This window comes from Mesoplodon densirostris, chromosome 3, assembly GCF_025265405.1.
Source record: "Mesoplodon densirostris isolate mMesDen1 chromosome 3, mMesDen1 primary haplotype, whole genome shotgun sequence".
Taxonomy (NCBI): Eukaryota; Metazoa; Chordata; class Mammalia; order Artiodactyla; family Ziphiidae; genus Mesoplodon; species Mesoplodon densirostris.
This window is the reverse complement of record NC_082663.1, coordinates 24,512,313-24,534,656: the sequence shown is the minus strand read 5'-3', so window position 1 is coordinate 24,534,656 and position 22,344 is coordinate 24,512,313.

The window sequence follows — 22,344 nt, the reverse complement described above, 5'->3', positions numbered from 1 at the left end:
GTGATGGGGAGGCAGCAGTAAAAGTACCTTGAAGAACATTCCAAGCAGAAGAAACACAACAGGAAAGGACCCTACTTAAGTACAGACCTGAAATCCTAAAGGATTATAAAGACCACAAGGTCACCAATGTGACCTTTTACCCTAGGTTCATTTCAGGGTTGTAACACTTTTCAGGTTACATTCAATCATTGAGAACTGAATTTTAAAAAATTCAAACTAAACTTACTTATAGCTGAATGATATTTAAAATGATAACCGAAGAAGGCTCCCTAGAATCAGGTACTTTACGTTATGCTCATTTTTGAAAGAATTGATACACTTTCCTTTTTTTAAGAAGTTCTTATATTCTACAGAGATACAGGTCATTTTGCCATTCTTGTTAAAAAGCATACATAAAATGTAGAGAACAAAAAACTGTATGTAATGAACACCAACTGTGCATATCCATATCACCTCATGGGTCTAATTTTGTCTGTTTATCAGAACAAGTGTGTAATTGATACTGTTTTGCTGGTTTTATATCAAGGAAGTTGGTTTACATAGGGAATATGACCAAGCTAACAGCTAGGAGGTGAGATACACATTCAATACTAATTCAAAGTATGGGGTCTCTAATTTACATTATTCAAAAGATGGAGGATGTGGAGGGAGAATAGTTACTCCTATCCCATTACCCTAATAATGTTCTCTTATCTGTTAATAATGGTGAATTGATTGCTCTTATACTTTTGTGACTGACCCTTTCTTTTTCAAGATTTTCCTTTGCAGGAATGTAGAAGCAACACAATGAATATGACAGTTACCAGAAAGAAAAAGTATCAAGGCAGTTGAGAATAATGTTTCAACTCTTTGAGTAAAACTCTTTGGCTTTAGAAATACCAATATTTGAAGAGTGAGACATCTTTGCTTTATGTGTGAATGTAGATCTTTTAAATTTATGACAAATTCAATATATCACTGAGTTATTCAAAATAATAAAACAAAACAAAAATATATCTTTTGCCTTAATTCAGGTTCAGAGATGTTCAGAATCTCAAATATATTGTTATCATAAAAAGACAGCCTAATCTAATATACTATAAACATTGCTTAAATATAACACAAAACATGTCAAATAAGTATTTAAAATACTCAATGGATAAACAAACATAACTGAATAAACAGCTATAGGGATATAATAAAATATATCTGTTCATAGTTAATGCCAAACACTGGAATTTGAAATTGCTAATTAAAAACATTAGTAAATGTCAATAAAGCAATATTTTAATGACTCCAAGATAATCCCATAGCAATCAATTTAGATCAGAATGAGTTTATTGTAAAGTGCCAAGTGTGGAAAAAATGCTTCCTTTGCACTATAAAGCAACAATTTCTCAAATGAATAATGCTTAGTCAAAATTTAACTAAATAATTACTTAATTTGCATTTATTAAGGAAAAATAATAATGGGGAAGAAAGCTCTTTGGGAAATGACCTGAGAGTTAACAGTTGACTTAGATAAACACAGTTTTATCTTAACTTATGAATACAGAAACACGATACTCGTAAATCAAAACAACAACAGCAAAACCCAAGAACGACAATAAAGTAACATGAAATTTATTTATCAGAAAGCAGGTGCCAATTTTATACTTGGTATATGTTGAAAAATTACCAACCTCTGGTAGAGTTATTTTGTCTAGTGAATTCAATAAAAATATGAACTTCAGTTCCCATATTTTAATGTCTAGTTTTACTAGAAGCAGGGGAAGTGTGGCTGTTCAATTTTTGCAGTTATATAAGTGGAGATAAAAATAAATAAATCCATGAAATGTGTTTGTTCCCATATTATTCAAAAAGATCTGAACATTGTGCACATCCTTCATTATACTGCAAGTAAAAAGGCCTGAAAAATCACACTTAAATTCAAATATCTCTCTTTCATATGACTGGTCTAATCAAACCGATGGGACTCTTTTGGACCATGATGATGGCAGCAGGAGATTCTTACTAGCAACAAAGGAGGGAACCATAACAATGTCTGAGTTGGGTTTAGAGGTGATTTAATGTTCAAATATGTCAAAGGTATCTAATATTTTGTGACAATAAAGGGGACACGAGAAAATATTAAAGTTGATGAAGAGAATCAGGAATTAGAAAAATACAGAGATAAAATGTAACAGCTTTCAAAAAAGATGACAGACTTTGCATCTCTCCCATTAAGAAGTAATATCTATTTTCCCACCCTTTGAATCAAGACTGGCTTTGTTACTTGGTTTGACCAATAGATACAGTATAAATTCCCCTATTCTATATCAAAGCATACAATTCAAAAGGACTTGAAGATTGTGCTTTCATGCCTTATAATTCTACTGATATGTGAACTGGTACCAAATGGTCTGTGATACATTCCAGTTACGTCCATCACTTCAGTAGGATGCTTGCCATTGCCCAGCATGTGAAAGTGACCATCTGTAACAGGCCAGACACCAGTAAAACTTTCAAGTTTCTGCAGATATATGAGTGAATAGGCTGATATCTACTAAGCCCAGCACAGACTAGAATAAGCAGAATTATTAGCTAATTAAAAAAAATTTAAGACAAAAAAGAATCATTAATAAATAGAAAATCTGAACAGTCCAAAACCAAGTAAGCAGATTGAACCAGCAATTAAAAATCTCCCAAAACAGAAATACTCAGGACTAGATAGTTTCTGTGGTGGGTTCTATCAAACACTTAAAGAATTAATGCCAATCCTCCTTAGACTCTTCCAAAAATTTGAAGAGGGAGGAATACTCCCAAACTCATTTTATGAAGCCAGAATTACCCTGATACCCAATAAAGACACTAGGAGAAAATATTCCTGAAGGATATAGATGCAAATATTAAAAAAAAAATCTTAGCAGACTGAATTCAACAGCACATCAAAAGGACCATGAACATGTAGGACTTATCCCTGGGATATAAGTATGATTCAACATACACCAATCAATAAAAGTGATACACCACATGAATAGAATGAAATAAAAACTCATATGATGATCTCAATAGATTTAAAAAAATCATTTGACAAAATCCAAATCCTTTCATGGTAACATGTTCAACAAATTGGGTATAGAAGGATACTTCAATGTGATTAAGGACATATATGTCAAGCCCACAGCTAACATCATATTCAGTGATGAATGCTTGACAGCTTCTCCTCTAAGATCAGGAATAAAACAAACGTGCCTGCTCTCACCACTCTAATATAATATGAAGTATAATATAATATATCCTATTATTATAATTATAATAGGATACATTACATATAGCAATATATCATATGTTATTCATCTTATACATACAATATTTTATTAATATATAATGTACACAATATAAAATAAGTGATATATATAATATATTATATAATAATATAAAATATATTATTTTGTGCATATACATTAATATATACACATATATGCATAGATATATGATATGCATATACACATGCATAATACACAAATACACATTCATACATGTATACATTTTTCAATTGGGATTGGAAAGAGGAGAAAAGCAACAAAACTCTTTTCATTAGTCTATTGGGGATATTCATAATAAAAATTTCTTAACCTTAACTTTATAATCTAACACATTTAAATAAACATATGAGTACAGACTCATATCTAAAGTAATTTAGAATATCTCCTCTCAAAAGCTCACTTGGGGAAAGAATTGCTTAACAAAATATTAGTGTTTCTTCTGGTATTAATTTTATAAACCTGAATGCTTTACATTTAATATGCAATAATTCATAATAGCTGTTTCAGGTAAAATGCAACCACATGAACAACATTGGTACATTCTTTAGAAAAAAACAAATAGTATAAATGACTTGAGGCAATTTTATTTATTCATTCACAGATTCTTTCATTAAAATTTTCTCCCTGCCTCATGTGGTTTAAGTATCATATGAGAACCCTGCTCTGAAGCAGCTTTTGATATAAAGGGTCAGGGACACATGTCTTTGTAATATGAGAATAAGTGGGATAAGGATAAAAACACAAAGAAATAGTATGTTTAATCCGGGCTTGATGTCAAAAAATAATTCATAGAGGAAATGACACTTGAGTGTAAAACTTCATTATTTTTTCATATCAATAGGTTAAGAGAGAACTTGTGAGACAGAAGAAACAATATTGTAAGGTCTTGCTCCTGTAGAAAACCTTTAAATATAACTTTGGTAAGGAGTGGCCCAAATCATCTATACAAATTTTCCCATGTTTAAAATATGTTATTTAAAATACAGATTGGTAAATATAAAAAGTGAAAATTTCTAAATTGAAGTGGTTGCATGAACATAAGCTAGAAAACCTCTGTATATTAATTCTGAGAGAGAAAAAGTAAGAGCAAAGAAAAAGGGAATGAATCATGGACATCTGCAAGTACAAAAGAGAGTTGTAGTTCAGTAGATCAAGATATAGTCAGAATTCTATGTCACTAAAACATATATAAGCCATTTAAAAAAAAATGGAACAACACAGAGACAAAAACACACAAAAATACTCTTATGTCCCAGTTGAAAAGGATAAACTTTAAGTATTTTCTTGCTTTAGCACTGATTTTCAAGAAATTATTTTTGTTTAAAACTGAAAATAACATAAATCTACAAACAAAAGGGTAGGACTAAAAGCAGTACTATATAGAGAAAAATCTGAAAATTTTAATGTTTAAACTATAATCTTTTTCTCTGTCTGGTGATTAGATGCTAAATCTCCTAAAATTTAAGTTAAATGCAAACTTGCTGTTTGCCAAATAGAGACAGAAGGAGTGGAAAATATTTGTGGCTAACAGGGAAAATAATTACAGTTATAATCCACATGCCTGCAGTGTGATAACAAAACATGGCTTTAAAAATGTTTAGCTCTAGAATCCTAGTGGGCAGCAAAGGAAGGCTCAGACATCTTTCTATTATTTTCTTATTTGCATACATTAATGAGGCATTGTGTTTTGTCAGATTCTGTGTATTTCCTTTCTTTATGAAGCTGTATATTATTGTTTGTGTATATGCACTCATATAATTGTGTTTGCATTTGTGAGTCTAGCTCTTACTTTGCATTCATTTTTTACTATTATAATCATAGCTCTTTCTCCTCTCCTTTAAACTATTTTTTTCTGCTTTAATAGCTTTCTAAACCATGTTATTTCCACATAATTAGCCATAGTCTTCAATTGAAATAAGGCTTTATTTTTTTCTCTACTTGATAAAAAAGATGATATTTGTTGATTCTGTTATTAAAGAATAAGTGAGCCATATATTTTTATATATCTCTGTGAAATATATTTACATTTTATAAATATAGATATTTACTCTTTAAAGTTCACTTGTCCTCAGTAGAAAATAAAATCTACAACATGTTAAAATAAATATTTCTTACAAAGAACTGGCAAAGTCAAAGCATTTAATTATAAAACATCTATAGAATTTTCAGATATTAGACTTTATTCCTAAAATCAGCACTTAGAAGCTCATTATTGAATACCAACAGTATAGATACTTTTATTTCCTACCATATTTACTGAAAGACAATTAACATACAAAAGAGTTCATATATTTTGTGTTCATTTTGATCAAATGGGTATATACTTGTGAAACTATAACCACTATCAACATAACTACCATACCCAAATATTTCCTAGTATCCTTTTATAATCTCTTCCACTCATATCCTTAGAATTTTGTAAATTTATATAATTAGGAACTTACAGCATGTACTGATTTTTGCCCAGCTACTTTCATCCAACATAATTATTTTAAAAGTGATCCATATTGTATCCTGTATCAGTACTGCATTTCTAGTCCTGAGAGTGGCCAAGATGGTGGAGGAGAAGGACACTAAGCTCTCACAAGCACACCAAAGTCACAACAAACTGCAGGAAAACTATTGTTGAAAAAGACTGGAACCTATCAGAATAGATCTTCTACTAATAAAGCCATAAAGAAGGAACTACAACAAGATGTATAGGAGTGGCAGGCTCATGAAATCAAATCCCATACTCCCTGGGTGGGAAACCCACAAACTGGAGAATAATTATATTGCAGAGGTTCTCAGACAGGAATGAGAATTTTGAGCCCCCCTTCAGGCCCCCTGGCCCAGGAATCCAGCACCAGGAAGAGGAATCCCCAGAGCATTTGGATGTAAAGGCCGGTGGGGCTTGATTGCAGGAACTCCACAGAATTGCAGGAAATAGAGACTTCACTACTAAAGGGCTCACAAAAAATCTCACATGCACTGAGACCAAGGGCAAAAGCAATAATTTGATAGGAGCTTCAGCCACACCACCTGCTTGCCTTGGAGGGTCTCCTGGGGAGGTAGGGGGTAACTGTGGCTCACCCTGGGGACATAGACATTTGTGGTAGACATACTGGGGAGGATTCATCTTCATGAGCTCCCCAGGAGGCTGACATCTTTGGCACCAAGACCCGGCCCAACCTAACAGCCAGTGATGTGAAGCCACAGGCTAAACAACAAACTGGGCAGGGACACAGCCCCACACATCAGCTGACAGGCTGCCTAAAGACTTCCTGAGCTTACAGCCGTCTCTATACATGCTCTGAGACATGGCCCTGCCTACCAGAGGACCAGGACCCAGCTTCACTAAGCAGTGGACAGGGACGCCCCTCCTGCCAGGTAGCCAACACAAGCCTCTAGACCAGCCTCACCTACGAGGGAGTAGACACTAGAAGGAAGAAAACTACAGTCGTGCAGCCTGAAGACCAAGTCCAAAAATACAGGCCAGAAACTACCCTGGGACCAGCTGGTCCCTAGTCCTTAGGTGATGAGAGGAGAGCTGGGTCACACAGGACATCACCTATAGAGGGCCACTTCTCCAAGGTCAAGAAATGTAACTTACCTACCTACCTACATAAAAATACAAATAGAAATTTATAATAAATGAGGTGATAGAGGAATATGTTTCACATGAAGCAATGAGATAAAACCCCAGAAGAAGAAGTAAGTGATGTGGGGAAAGGTAATCTACCCAAGAAAGAGTTCAGAGTAATGATCATAAAGATGATCAGAGAACTCAAGAGGAAAATGGATGCACAGAGTGATAAATTAGAAGTTTTTAACAAAGAATTAGATTACACAAAGAATAACCAAACAGAATTAAAGAATACAATAACTGAGATGAAAAGTACACTAAAAGGAACCAAGGGTAGACTAAATGCAGCAAAAGAACAGATCAGTGTGCTGGAAGACAGAGTAGTGGAAATCACTGCTACAGAACAGAAAAAAAAATAATGAAAATAATTCAGTACAGCTTAAGAGACCTCTGGAACAACATCAAGTGCACTAATATTCATGTTATAGGGGTCCCAGAAGGAGAAGAGAGAGGAAGGGCCTAATAAAATATGTAAAGAGATAATAGTTGAAAACTTCCCTAACCTATGAAAGGAAAGAGTCACCCAAATCCAGGAAACACAGAGACCCATATAGGATTAACCCACAAAGGAACACACTAAGACACACTGTAATCAAAATGACAAAAATTTCAAAGAGAGAATGTTAAAAGCAACAAGGGAAAAACAAAAAATAACATACAGGGGAATTCCCATAAGGCTATCAGCCAATTTTTTCACAGAAACCCTGCAGGCCAGAAGGGACTGTCACAATATACTTAAAGTGCTGAAATAGAAAAAACTACATACAAGAATAGTCTACCCAGCAAGGCTTTCATTGAGACCTGATGGAGAAATCAAGCCCTTTACACACAAGCAAAAGCTAAAAGAATTTACAATCACCAAAGCAGCATTAAAAAAAAAAGGGTAAAGGAACTTCTCTAGGTGGAAGACAATAGGCCACATCTAGAAACAAGAAAATTATGAAAAAGAAAACCTCATTGGTAAAGTCACATATACAATAAAGGTAGGAAATCATCCATACAAAAAGCTAACAAGGATATTAAAAGAAAAAAGTGATAAAATCATCTGTATCCACAAAAAGCAGTTAAGGGATACACACAACAATTAGATGCAAAATATAATTTCAAAAAGAATAATCATGAGGGTACGAGAGTATAAATGCAGGGTATCTAAAATACATTTGAAATTAAGAGATCAGCAACTTATAACAAGCACACACACATTATATGTATGCATATGGGTATATATATATATATATATATATATATATATAGAGAGAGAGAGAGAGAGAGAGAGAGAGAGAGAGAGAGAGTGCTATACAAAAAATTCATGCCAACAAGGAAACTAAAATCTATAACAAATATACATATAAAAAAGAAAAAGGAGTCCAAACATAACACTAAAAATAGTCATCGAATCAAAAGAGAACAAAATAAGAAAGGAGGAAAAAAAGACCTACAAAAACAAATCCACAGAAAATATAAACAGACTAATCACAAGCACTGAAATTGAAACTGTGATTAAAAATCTTCCAACAAACAAAACCCAGTACCAGATGGTTCACACGTGAATTCTATTAAACATTTAGAGAAGAGCTAACACCTATCCTTCTCAAACTTTTCCAAAATATAGCAGAGGGGGGAACACTTCCAAACTCATTGTACTAGGCCACCATCACCCTGCTACCAAAATCAGACAAAGATGTCACAAAATAAGAAAACTACAGGCCAATATCACTGATGAACATAGATGCAAAAATCCTCAACAAAATACTGGCAAACAGAATCCAACAGCACATCAAAAGGATCATACACCATGATCAAGTGGGGTTTATCCCAGGAATGAAAGGATTCTTCAATATATGCAAAGCAATCAATGTGATAAACCATATTAACAAATTGAAGGAGAAAAACTAATGATCATCACAATAGGTGCAGAAAAATCTTTAAACAAAATTCAAAACCCATTTATGATAAAAATGCTTGAGAATGTAGGCATAGAGGGAATTTACCTCAATGTAATAAAGGCCATATATAACAAACCCACAGTCAACATCATTCTCAATGGTGAAAAATGAAACCAGTTCCACTAAGATCAGGAACAAGACAAGGTTGCCCACTTTCACAACTATTATGCAATATAATTTGGGAAGTCTTAGCCATGGAAATCAGAGAAGAAAAATATTAAAGGAATCCAAACCAGAAAATAAAAAGTAAAATTGTCACTGTTTGCAGATGACATGATACCATACATACAGAACACTAAATATGCTACCAGAAAACTACTAGAACTAATCAATGAATTTGGTAAAGTAGCAGGATACATAATTAATGCACAGAAATCTCTTGCATTCCTATATACTAATGATGAAAAATCTGAAAGAGAAATTAAGGAAACACTTCCATTTACCATTGCAACAAAAGGAATAAAATACTAAGGAAAAACCTACCTAAGGAGACAAAAGACCTCTATACAGAAAACTATAACACACTGATGAAAGAAATTAAAGATGATACAAACAGTTGGAGAGATATAACATGTTCTTAGATGGAAAGAATTAACATTGTGAAAATGACTATACTACCTAAAGCAATCTACAAATTCAATGCAATCCCTATCAAACTACCAATGACATTTTTCACAGAACTAGAACAAAAATTTTCACAATTTGTTTGGAACCACAAAAGACCCCAAATAACCAAGCAATCTTGAGAACGAAAAACGGAGCTGGAGGAATCAGGCTCCCTGACTTCAGACTATATTATAAAGTTAAAGTAATCAAGACAGTATGGTACTGGCACATAAACAGAAATACAGATCAATGGAACAGGATAGAAAGCCCAGAGATAAACCCACATACATATGGGCACCTTAATTTTGATAAAGGAGGCAAGAATATACAATGGAGAAAAGACAGCCTCTTCAATAAGTGGTGCTCAGAAAACTGGACAGCTATATTTAAAAGAATGAAATTAGAACACTCCCTAACACCATACACAAAAATAAATTCAAAATAGATTAAAGACCTAAATGAAAGGCCAGACACTATACAACTCTTAGAGGAAAACATCGGCAGAATACTCTATGACAGGAATCACAGCCAGATTCTTTTGACCCACTTCCTAGAGAAATGGAAATAAAAACAAAAATCAACAAATGGGACCTATTGAAACTTGAAAGATTTTGCACAGCAAAGGAAACCATAAACAAGACAAAAAGACAACCATCAGAATGGGAGAAAATATTTGCAAGTGAAGCAACTGACAAATGATTAATCTTCAAACTATACAAGCAGCTCATGCAGTTTATTATCAAAAAAACAAACAACCCAATCAAAAATGGGCAGAAGACCTAAATAGACATTTCTTCAAAGAAGATATACAGTTTTCCAACAAACACATGAAAGGATACTCAACATCACTAGTCATTAGAGAAATGCAAATCAAAACTACAGTGAGGTATCACCTCACACGGGTCAGAATGGCCATCATCAAAAAATCTACATACAATAAATGCTGGAGAAGGTGTGGTGAAAAGGGTACCCTCTTGCATTGTTGGTGGGAATGTAAATTGATACAGCCACTATGGAGAACATTATGGAGGATCCTTTAAAAACTAAAAACAGGGCCTCCCTGGTGGCGCAAGTGGTTGAGAGTCCGCCTGCCGATGCAGGGGATACGGGTTCGTGCCCCAGTCTGGGAGGATCCCATATGCCGCGGAGCGGCTGGGCCCGTGAGCCATGGCCACTGAGCCTGCGCGTCCGGAGCCTGTGCTCCGCAACGGGGGAGGCCACAACAGTGAGAGGCCCGCATACCGCAAAAAAAAAAAAAAAAAAAAAAAAAAAAACTAAAAACAGAACTACCATATGACCCAGCAATCCCACTACTGGGCATATACTCTGAGAAAACCATAATTCAAAAAGAATCATGTACTACAATGTTCATTGCAGCACTATTTACAATAGCCAGGACATGGAAGCAACCTAAGTGTCCATCGACAGATGAATGGATAAAGAAGATGTGGCACATATATACAGTAGGAATATTATTCAACCATATAAAGAAACAAAATTGATTTATTTGTAGTGAGGTGGAAGGACCCAGCGTTTGTCATACAGAGTGAAGTAAGTCAGAAAGAAAAAAACAAATACTGTATGCTAACACATGTATATAGAATCTCAAAAAAAAAAAAAGTTCTGAAGAACCTAGGGGCAGGACAGGAATAGAGATGCAGATGTAGAGAATGGAGTTGAGGACACAGGGAGGGGGAAGGGTAAGCTGGGATGAAGTGAGAGAGTGGCATGGACATATATACACTACCAAATGTAAAATAGATAGCTAGTGGGAAGCAAACGCATGGCACAGGGAGATCGACTCAGTGCTTTGTGACCACCTAGAGAGGTGAGATATGGAGGTTGGGAGGGAGACACAAGAGAAAGGGGATATGGGGAAATATGTACACATATAGCTGATTCACTTTGTTATACAGCAGAAACTGACACACCATTGTAAAGCAATTATACTCCCATAGAAATGTTAAAAAAATAAAAAAAACAAATCCAAAACAATTAACAAAATTGCAATAGGAACATACATATTGATAGTTACCTTAAATGTAAGTGGACTGAATGCTTCAACCAGAAAACACAGACTGGATGAATGGATACAAAAATAGGACCTGTATATATGCTGCCTACAAGAGACTCACTTCAGATCTAAAGACACATACAGAAAATGAGGGGTTGGAAAAAGTTATTTGATGCACATGGAAAGCAAAAAAAAGCCAGAGTAGCAATACTTTTATCAGACAAAATAGACTTTAAAATAAAGAATGTTATAAGAGACAAAGAAGGATATGACATAATGATCAAAGGATGAATCCAAGAAGAAGAGATAACAATTATGCAACAATCATAGAAGCACCTGTATATATAAGGTGAATGTTAACAGACATAAGAGGGGAAACTGACAGTAACACAATAAATAGTGAGTGACTTTAACACTCCATTTACATCAATGTTCAGATCATCCAGACAGGAAGTCAATAAGGAAACACAGGTCTTAAATGACACATTTGCCCAGATGGATTTAAGTGATATTTATAAAGCAGTCCATCTGAAAGCAGCAGAATACACATTCTTTTCAAGTGTACATGGAACATTCTCCAGGATAGATCTCTTGCTGGACCACAAAATAAGCCTCTGGTAATTTAAGAAAACTGAAATCATATCAAGCATCTTTTCCAACCACAATGCTGTGAGATTAGAAATCAACTACAAGAAAAAAAAAACTGCAAAAAAAATACAAACATGTGGAGGCTAAACAATATGCCACCAAACAACAAATGGATCACTGAAGAAATCAAAAAGAATGGTGTAAAGATGAAAGCATTTCCTCTAAGATCAGGGACAGGACAAGGATGTCTGCTTTTGCCACTTTTATTAGCAAAAGTGGACATCCTTGTCCTGTCCCTGATCTCTTCTCCATTGGATATGGAGAAAAGGGAATCCTTGACACTGTTGGTAGGAATGTAAATTGGTGCAGCCACTACTGAAGACAGTATGGAAATTTCTCACAAAACTGAAAATATAACTACCATATGACTCAGCAATTCCACTACTGGGTATTTATAAAAAAAAAAAACCCAAAAAACAAAAAAACTAAAAACCTTGAAAATATTAATTCAAAAAGATACTTGTGCCTTAATTTTCATAGCAGCATTATTTATAATTTCCAAGATATGGAAGCAACAGAAGTGTTCATCAATAAATGAATAGATAAAGAAGAAATTATATATATATATATATATATATATATATATATATATATAACCTCTTCCACTTGTATACACACACACACACACACACACACACACACACAAAATGGAATACTACCTTCCAACCATGAGTGATACAACTTGGCCAGTATTCTTTAACAAAGAGCAACTCTAATCTGAGATAAATTTCCAGAGATAATTTAGACCAAAGTGACCTTCACCAGACACTACCATAAAACTACTAGAGCTCATCAAAGAATTCAGTGAAGTTGCTGTATCCAAAACTAATATACTGAAATCTGTTGCATTCCTGTACACTAACAACAAAAGATCAGAAAGAGAAATTAAGGAAACAGTCCATTTACCATAACATCAAAAAAATAAAATACCTTGGAATAAACCTACTAAGGAGACAAAGACCTGTACTCTAAAAACTATACGATGCTGATTAAAGAAATTGAAGAGGACACAAACAGATGGAAATATATACTCTGTTCTTGGATTGGAAGAATAATATTGTTAAAGTGACCATACTACCTAAGGCAATCTACAGATTCAATGCAATACCTATCATATTATTAATAGCATTTTCCACAGAACTAAAACAAATTTTTTTTAATTTTTCAATTGTAAATCTTATGAAATTTGGATGCACATCAAGTGTTCCCAATAAAAATTTAGCATACATATTGAGACATATTATAAGTGTACAATACACTTAAAAGATTTGGATTTGAAAGATTTGATAAGATAAATTTGTAAGAAGACATAAAAGACCCTGAATAACCAAAACAATCTTGAGAAAGAAGAATGGAACTGGAGGTATCACCCTCCCTAACTTCAGAGCATACTACAAAGCTACAGATATTCTAACAGTATGGTACTGGCACAAAAACAGAAATATAGATCAATGGGACAGGATAGAAATCCCAGAAATAAACCCACACTTATGGTCAATTAATCTATGACAATGATGGTAAGAATATACCATGGAGGGGCCTCCCTGGTGGCGCAGTGGTTAAGAGTCCGCCTGCTGATGCAGGGGATACGGGTTCGTGCCCCGGTCTGGGAGGATCCCATATGCCGCGGAGTGGCTGGGCCCGTGAGCCATGGCCGCTGGGCCTGCGCGTCCGGAGCCTGTGCTCCGCAATGGGAGAGGCCACAACAGTGAGAGGCCCACATACCGCAAAAAGAAAAAAAAAAAGAATATACCATGGAGAAAAGACAGTGTCTTCAATAAGTGGTGATTGGAAAACTGGACAGCTACTCGCAAAAAAATGAAATTAGAACATTCTCTAACCCATGTACAAAAATAAACTGCAAATGGATTAAAGACCTAGATGTAAGACCAGATGCTATAAAACTCTCAGAGGAAAACATAGGCAGAACACTCTTTGACATATATCACAGCAATATTTTTTTTGAATCCATCTCCTAGAGTAATGGAAATAAAAAAACATAAACATGTGGGACCTAATTAAACTAAAAATCTTTTACTCAACAAAGGAAACCATAAGCAAAATGAAAAGACAACATACAGACTGGGAGAAAATATTTGCAAACAATGTTACCAATAAGGTATTAATTTCCAAAATATACAAACAGCTCATAGAGCTCAGTACCAAACAAAACAAAACAACCCAATCAAAAAATGGGAATAAAACCTAAATAGACATTTCTCCAAGGAATTCCAAGGAAGACATATAGATAGCCAACAGGCACATGAAAATAAAAAGCTCAACATTGCTAATTATTAAAGAAATGCAAACCAAAACTACAATGAGGTATCACCTCACACCAGCCAGAATGGCCATCATAAAAATGTCTACAAATAATAAATGCTGTATAGGATGTGGAGAAAAAGGAACCCTCTTGCACTGTTGGTGGTAATGTAAATTGGTTCAGTCACTACAGTGAACAGTATAGAGGTTCCTTAAAAAACTAAAAATAGAGTTACCATATGAACCAACTATCCCACTCTTGGGCATATATCTGGAAAAAATTCTAATTCAAAAAGATACAGGCATCCCAATGATCACAGCAGCACAATTTACAATAGCTGAGACATGGAAGCAACCTAAATACCATCAACAGATGAATGGATAAAGAAAAGATTGTATGATATCACTTACATGTGGAATCTAAAACATGACACAGATTAACTTACTTACAAAAGAGAAATAAACTCACAGACATAGAAAACAAACTTATGGTTACCAAAGGGGAAAGGGCAGAGAGGGATAAATTAGAAGTTTGGGATTAACATATACATGCTACTATATATAAAATAGATATCCAACAAGGATCTACTGAATATAGCACAGGTAACTCTACTCAATACTCTGTAATGACCTATATGGGAAAGTAATATTTTTAAAAATGTGGTTATATGTATATGTATAACTGAATCACTTTGCTGTACACCTGAAACTAACACAACATTGTAAATCAACTATATTCCAATTAAAAAAAATAAGGGAAAAGAATCTGAAAAGAATATATATATAAGAACACACACATATATGTAAAACTGAACCACTTTGCTGTACACCTGAAATTAACACATTGAAAATCAACTATACTTTAAAAAACATATGTAAAATTTATGAACTTTTCCTATATTTTAGGAGCTATGCATTCTATTGAACCTATTAGTAAGGAAGCTTTGAAAGTGAAGATTTGTCTGCATGCATGCATGCATATATTTACATTCTTCTTTACTGAAGAGTTCTTTTGTGCAAGAGTTACTTCCTCTCTATAGGTAGAAACAGAAACCCACCATGGCTCAGATACCTCTTATTTTATTAAGAATCAGTTGACATATATACACTGATATGTATAAAAAATGGATAGCTAATAAGAACCTGTTGAATAAAAAAATAAATGAAATAAAATTCAAAAATTAAAAAGAAAGACAAAAAAGAGAATCAATTGAAAAAACTACTAAATCATCTACATATGATGAAAGCTTGGCACTCATTCAAAAGGGGAATTTTTTTGCAGTTTATTTATTTGTATTGAGATATAATTGACATATTATATTGGTTTCAGGTGTACAACATAATAATTCAATATTTTTATATATTGCAAAATAATCACCACAATAACTCTAGTTAATGGGGAAATTTTTTGTCTTAACCTTCTTTTCAGTTGTCATTCTTTGTTTTACTATTTTTTCCCCTAAGACATTATTTTTTGTTTTGGCAAAATGTTATTCTCCTCAAACACCTTGATTTTTATAGCTCCAGGATGATACTATGAAAGGAAACATTCATTTATTAGGTTATTGTGAGCCTTACTTTAAATTTGACAGTGTCTTAGAAAAACAGAAATGATGATGGTAGAAACATGGCCCAGGATTATTTGGAAGCAAGAAGAAAGACTCACATTGAGAGATTGATTTTTGCTAGAGTTTACAGCTTCAAGAAAGAAAATATGGACTTCACCACAAGCTTGGCATATGGAATCTTAAGCAAAGGTATTTAATATTAAGCAATTTGCTACATTATTTGTATCCCAAACCAGGTTTATAGATATTGGGAGGAATATAAGCTTTTAGAGGACACAAACTATTAAATATACATTATTAAGTCAACACATGAGTATGTTGAATTAAAAGCTAACATAGTCTAGGAAAAGACAATATTCTATAAAGATTAGATGTAGAAATAAACACAAGGGAATTAACATTGTTATCTGGTCAGAGGAAGATGCAAAATGTACTTAGATATCACTTTAGTGTGAGTTATTTTATTGTTTCTAATTGCCTCAACGAGGCATTAAAGAGGAAGAGAAGAAATTGCTCCACTTCTAGGAACACAGGTAATGCCATTGCAGAGATGAATGAATACCAACCCCCTTTCCCTTTTGTTTATTATTCCAGGTCCCTCAGTTATTCCATTGGTTCTATTTTTTATCAGTATTTCCTTCTTATAATACCCAGGTTGGTCACAATGGAGTTAATATTTACAACATAATTGCACAAAATTTGCTTATTTTCTTTTCCTGTGCAAGTGACTGACATATTAACAAAATATATTTTATGTTCTCTATTCAAGATTTTAATAATAGAGCATTTGTGAATTTATTTTTCTACTAGCAGGATTATTAGTATAAAATACTACTTTTATCTTTTAAATTAATTTTATAATCTCATTTCTTAAACTTAGGTCTTTTAAGAATTTATGTCTCTGAAAAATCATTTATTTGAAATGTTGCTTATTTCAGGAACTGGTGACATAGTTAGGAATGGTAATAGAAGGCATAGGCAATAGACATGAAATGAAGTGGACATATTTAAGAGAGAAGAAATCAGATTACTAGAGCTTCATAATTGGTTGGAAGGAAATGGGAAATTACAGAGGGACAATTTAAAGCTGATACTCCAGTAAGGCTGCTGTAATATAAATCAGGATAAGAAAAACAAAAATAAATATAGATTTATGAGGTAATATGATAAGCTGAGATGTGAACATGTTAAATTTGAGACACCTGGGGGATATTCAAGTGATCATTTGAACTATGATGTCAAGGACTGGATTTCACAAGAGAACTGGCTCAACTACAGAATTGGGCTTCATCATCATACAGTTATATAACCAAGTAACTGGATGGGATCATCCAAGGAAGCTGAGTTAGAAAAAGACAGGAAGAACTAATGCACAAAACCTCTGGGACACAAATACATCATTGATAGGCAGAGAGTGAGGCTTGTGCTGAAAAGAAGCCAGGAGAAGAGATCTCCATGGAAGGCCTGGTAATGAGGGACATGTAACATATTTGAAAAATGGAAAGAATTTCACTATGGCTAAAGGTGAAATCCAAAATTCATATCTAAAATAGAAAACTGAACTCCAAATGACTTATGGTTTCTAACCTCAGAGCAACTGATAGACTGAACATCTTGGGTTAATGAGTTATTCTGCAGAAAGGAGAATACTGGGGTGAGAAATTATTATCCATAAATCCTAGTTAGAAGAAACTAAAATGTTATTGCTATATTCTGTAAAAGAGTGACATGAGGGACTCACTTGGAAAACTGGCCACGTAAGATACTGAAATATATTAAAATTGTGACATAAGCATTTTTTAACAAAAAAATGTTTAATTCTGAGGAGAGTTTCATTATTTTCTATTATTGTTTTGAATTTTGTTTTTTGTTTCCTTCTGTTTATATCCAGTATTTCTAATTTCAAGATATTTAATATAGACAACATAGGGTACAGTTACTCTCTACTGTGTTTCATAATTACCTATGTTGTACTGGATTTTTTTTTAAAAAATTGGAGACATATGTATATTACATCAATTTTTTCTATACATCATTTTAAAAAAAATCAGGTCATTCTTTCTTAAATTCTGATACTGGGCATTGTTGAAAAATCCACATTTTTTGGCTGTTACATTTTATTTTTTCCTTCTACTCTACTTCACACATGTAATCTATTTTATCTCTCAATAGTTTAAATGTGTTTTAACCTTTTAATGTTTCAGAAAATGAAAATCAGGAAATAAATTAAGAGAGGTCAGCTTTTGAATTAAATAAAATTAACTTTCAGAAAAAATCATAAATCTTTCATGGTGGCTGTATACAGAGTGCTTATCTCTGTATTAATTTGTAGACATAATTGAAAATAATGAATACTGCTTTCTCCAGACCTGGATATTCATTTTGAAAGAAAGTAAGACTTTTACTTAATTTAAACACAGAACTTAAAATTTCCCACAGTTTTGTGTATTTTTTTGTGGAAAAAGTTATTTTTCATGTGCTTTGTTACAACTTTTAGGCTACATTTAGAATAAACTATCTAAAGTAAAGTAGTCCAGTATGCAATAGGCCTGAGGAAAAGATAGTGAGTAGGTACCCAAAAGTCTTCAAAACTTATCATCTCTTCTTTCCCTTTCTTTGTTTACCATTATATGCTCTTTCATAATGCAAAGTTTTTCCTTTCTGAATTCATGTAAACAAGAAGAAAGATCTCAGAGATTGACATATTTTTCCACTTCAAATTTCTAGTAAAGAGAAAATGTAAACTTCTTGGTTTGGGTACGCTAGACAACTCTATTTCCCTCAAATAAGCCAGGGATCATGATATGCAGTATAAATCCAGCTACTGGAGAACCTGAATACATACCCCTGAGAGACAGTCCTCAGAGATAGGAGAATCCTTTTGAGCTGAGCAGGTGCCACTAAAGTTGACTAATATTCATGCAACAAAAGGATCTTCAGGTAAGGATTCTCCACCCTGCCTTCTCTGAATTGGTCCAGTTCTTTATATTAGAAATTAAAATAACAATGATTTCTTATAATTCACTAATTTGTACATACTGCTCTCTCCTCCTATAATGTTATGCTACAGTTCCTTAAACTTCATTTCATCAGCTGCTTCCCTGTCATCCCCTGATCCCCATCAGGCTAAGTCAGGTGTTGGCTCTGTCCCAACATCTCACATTCTTCCTATTCCTGTGTAGTATTTTGTGTTTCTCTTTAACATGGCATACAGTTTATATTGTAAATTATTGACATTTCTTTATTCACCATCCTTGGTGCTTCATAAAACAAGGCCTATTTCTTTCATTTTTCTATTTTTTGAGTAAAAAGACTACTAGAATAAATATTAAACAGATGAATGAATAAATGAACACTTATTGAGTTATAGTTTTACACAACATCAAATGTGTTGTTGGATCAAAAATTCACCAACACTTAACATAAATTATTTTTTAAAATAAAAGGAATTTGAGTTTAAAAATGACCTGAAATAATTATGGTAAATATACAAATATATTGTGACTTACCAGATTAAATTAGTTTTCCTGTATTATAGATTGATTTGAAAATATTCTGCAAGAGATTTTTCCATCTATTTTCATACAGTTTTTTCATTCTTTTAAAAAGTGAAAGTGTGACTAATAAAATATCCCTGTATATGATTTTAAGGTATAGACCAATGATTTGTTTAAATAGGCTTTCATCAGATGCCATATATGTTTTCCTTAAAATTGCTTATTAATCAACATGATGGCATTTGTAATATATATGGAAAAATCATGGCAGAAAAATATATATACTCTAAATACTAAATCAAAATATGTAAAAAATTGAACTTCTGTAATACAACTTCAACTACGTATAACAGGAAGTTTTCTATAAAAAACATAATAACTTCTGTTGCCTTCCTCATAATTATAATTCAGAAAACCTATCCCCTCAAAACAATCATTATCATTTTGGATATTATATAAAACTTAAAACAAAGTATAATATTTTAAAATGTTTAAGCAAAAGTAGTTAATAGTGGATACTCCATAAACTCTATCAACTAATATTATAAAACATGATACCAAAATTCAATAAGTATGACATAATTAACTACCTTTTGTGTATGTTCTAATTTACTATATGTAATATTTCATATTTGTCATTTATCCAGCTAATATATAACAGCTTGTCTTAAACAAATCCTTCCAGTCCTTGTACTTATTTCTTATTACCTTAAAAACGATAAGGTATACTCTTTAAAATATATTATACTACTGATGCAGTGGTCTTCTTCCCAACTCTTATTTAGAAACAACTGATACCTTTAATTGATGTAGTAACATGTGATAAAATCTCATTTCACAATAAATGTTACTAATCAGGAAAAAGTTAATGTAAAAATAATGACATGGTTCTGAATTCATTTATTAAAATATAAATAGGTTAGTGTATTCAATTTTGAAAATCTACTTTGTAGTTAGCATTAGCACTGACTCACTAGTGGTCTGATTCTTCTCCCTTTGGGCACATGACAGGATGACACTTCCCCAACAACCTGAGGTGAGATATGGCCACATTACTTACTCTAGCAATGACTAGTAAATGTTAATAGTCTGTGGCATGTTCTGCTCTAAGCTTTAAGATGGATTACATCCCTCTCCAATTCCCTCTTCCCTCTGCCAAGGTGACCATCAGTGGTTCAGAGAGCAACTGCTTCATTTTTATGTGTTTCTGGTAAGCAAAATGATGAACATGTAACAAGAATGAAAACTATGTTTAATCCTGTTATCTATCTTTATTATCAAAGGAGAAGAAAATTTGTTGCAATATTACTCATTTGATTCATTTATATTCATACTGAAATACATTTTTATACTGAAATAAAACATTCCTAGCAATTGTTGTAACAAAGTACTTGTGTCAGGACTAATGATTAAAGTGATATATTTGTATGTTCATGAAACAAAATCCCATTTATATTTATAACATGAAGGATAATAGATGACTTCAGTTACCCAGACCTTATAATTTGATTAAAGCTTAAAATGCACAAAATATTTATTCATTGATTCACTGGTTCAAAATATCATTAATTTTAAATAAACTAATATACATGAAGTACTTACAACAGGACCTAGAATATATTAAAACTATGAAAATGTTAGCTGTTATTATTATTATTTATTTGACAAATACTTGTTGAGCTCAATTTAATGTCAAATATTATTCTAGGCAACAGAACTATAGCACAGAACAAAAAAATAGAAAAAAAAAGTTTTCCCTCATACAACTTATATTCCTTGAGAACCAGACAGATAATTCAGACAGAAATGCCTTAGTTAAAATTATTGTGAAACAAAATGAAGCAGGTAGGAGGACTGAGGAGTCTATAGTATAAAAGATGGCATTCAGTTTTAAGTAGTATAAAAGAGATGGCTTCACTGAGAAAGTAAAATTTGTACAGAATCTTAGAGAGTGGTCAAGTTAAGTAGGTCTCTGAGGAAAGACCTTTCTAACCATGTGAGCTCATAAGACTGAAGTCCATTATGTTGGAACATACCTGGTGATGCTGGAAAAACAAGGTGCCCAGCACAACTGGCTTCTAGTGTGCAAGAGAGACAATAGTGGTGCAAGAATTGAAGATGAAACCGAGGCTACTGTGGGTCAGCGCCTAGAGGGAATCCTAGGTTGTTTTAAAAATTTAGATTTAAATCTCTATGAGACAGGAAGTCTTTAGGGGGTTGGAGCTGGGGAGTGCACATCTGCGTCTTACATTTTGAAAATATCGCTCTAATTGTTTGTGTTGAGTAGAAGAGAATGGGGTAAAGGCCTAAGAGGAAGATGGGATTGAAGATTATTACAGTAGCCTGGACAAGGTGGTAACTATGGAGGTGGTGAGAAGTGGTCAAGTTTTGGTATATTTTGAAGATACATCCAACAGTAATTGCTGATGGGTTAAATGTAGAACATGAAAAAAACCAAAAGGAATCGAAGATAAAGTATCATTGGCTAAGATGGGAAAGACTATGAGAGGAAAACATTTGACAGAGAAATATCAGGTTGTCCTAACTGCTCCGTTTGATACCTTAATTATAGATGCGGTTTCACTGCCTGGATGAACAGAGCACATTGTCTTGGCTAAAATGAACTTAAGCAAGATCAGAAACAGGAAGCTACTGTGAACAATCTTCCTGATATGTCACTCCCCTATCTCTTCAAGGTATCACCAGCCACCAAGGACAAGGCCATATCTGCTTGATCCCATTGTTAATCATCCTCTTTTTATGTTGATTCATCTCCTGCTGACATTAGATGCCACTTCCAAGTAGGAAACTTTCTTGAAGAGTTCTTTTTAAATTCATCTTCCACCTGGTTATTCAACTATAGTTTATTTCCCCCCTCCTTATAATAAAAA